Source organism: Microtus ochrogaster, chromosome 7 (assembly GCF_000317375.1).
Source record: "Microtus ochrogaster isolate Prairie Vole_2 chromosome 7, MicOch1.0, whole genome shotgun sequence".
NCBI classification, from domain to species: domain Eukaryota; kingdom Metazoa; phylum Chordata; class Mammalia; order Rodentia; family Cricetidae; genus Microtus; species Microtus ochrogaster.
In genome coordinates this window covers 1,500,282-1,502,147 of record NC_022014.1, presented here as the reverse complement: position 1 = coordinate 1,502,147, position 1,866 = coordinate 1,500,282, and positions in this window count along the sequence as shown.

Here is a 1,866-nt window from a genome sequence, read left to right as displayed (position 1 = left end):
AGTCACTTCAGGGGCTTTACCATGGCTTTCTGGAGTTGCTGGCTCTTGAGTGAGTTACATCGCTAAATGTTTGCTAGGACTGCCGTTCCCTCTCACCCTGCATAAAGGGTAGAGGTCATGACAAGGTTAAAAGTCAAAAGGGATCCCCCCCAAAAATCAAGTTCTTGGCCTCCCTGGATGGCTGGACCATGTCGTCCGAGTGTGAGCTACACACTTCACTCTGTTGTTGATTCTAGAATCCCTTAGTTCCTCATCTAAGTCCACGTGAAAGTTCAAACAATCTCCTCCTCAAGACCGAGGAGACTTTGGTGTTTATTTATGAAAAACATCGTTATTTTATTAATTCCTGCAACAGCTTTTTTTATCATCTAAGCTTTCTATTTTTCCTTCAGGCAATTTTAATAATTTGCATTTACTACTATAGTGTTTTTCCATTATTCCTGTTTTTAAATTAATTAACACAAAAATTATTCAATGGGTCCCTTACTTTAAAAATTATTGTAGAATCCTGCATTTATGTCCATGTTCCCATTTTTAGTTATTTCTTAAAGTTGAATTTTCTGTCTTATTTTGAGTTTCTCAATATTTCTAGAAGTTTGTTAATTCTTTTATTAGAAGTTTTAGGAAACTATTTTGGGTTTATGGTATTTCTTTACCTTTCTTTTAAATTTTATCTTGTTTGATGTTTCAGTCATTGCATTCTGTGTAATTGCTTTGTGTAAAGTTTACCGATTTTTGTGTTTTCCCACTTATTTGGAGAGTAACCATTTTTCCTCATTTTGCTTCCTTTTATCTCATGTCATCATTGAAGATTATGCATTTTTAAATATTTTTTTATTTATTTACTTGTGTGTATAATGTTTTGCTTGAGTGGCTTGTGTGCACCATGGGTGCCTGTTGGAGCCCCTGTAACTGGGGTTAAAGATGGTTGTAAGTCGCTGTGTGGGTGCTGGGGATTGAACCCAGGTCCTTTGTGAGAGCAAAAAGTGCTCTTAATCCCTGAGCCATCTCTCCAGTACCCTATGCAGTTTTTTTCCCTAAAGAACAGTTTTATTGTCTTTCACATTCTTATGTAATATTTTTATTATTACCAAAATGTAATTTTTCACCCTCAATTTGCTCTAATTCATAAGTAATTCATACTTTATTTATGGATTCCAAACACTGATGGATTTTATCTTATAGGTCACTAGTGTGGTTTGACAGTGTCTTCGATAGTTTGTGGATTGGAAATTTGGTTCACAGTGTGATGGTGTTGGGACTTTTAGTACATGGGGCCTGGTGAGAAGCATTTTGGTCACAGGTAAATAGGGATTGGGATGGTGTCTTAAAGATAATTTTGACCTGACTTAGCTAGCTCTTAAGAGAGGGCCGTTGAACTGTCTTTTTTAAAAAAAATTCTTATTTATTTATTTATTTATTTATTTATCTAGTATACAATATTCTGTCTGTGTGTATGCCTGCAGACCAGAAGAGGGCACCAGACCTCATTACAGATGGTTGTGAGCTACCATGTGGTTGCCGGGAATTGAACTCAGGACCTTTGGAAGGGTGGGCAATGCTCTTAACCACTGAGCCATCTTTCCAGGCCCAAACTGTCTGGTTTTTTGTTTGGTCTAGAGTATGGCTGCTCCCAGTCTGCTCTTCTTCCTCTCCCTTGAGGCCACTCACATGTCATGAGGTGATAGAGCCAGGGGACTCTCCCCAGAAGTTGTGTAATAACACTTGGGCTTCCAGCCTCCAAAACTGTCCTCTAAACAAAGACCTTTTCCTGTAGCTTTGGTGCCCGTCCTGGAACTAGCTCTTGTAGACCAGGCTGGCCTCGAACTCACAGAGATCCACCTGCCTCTGCCTCCCGAGTGCTGG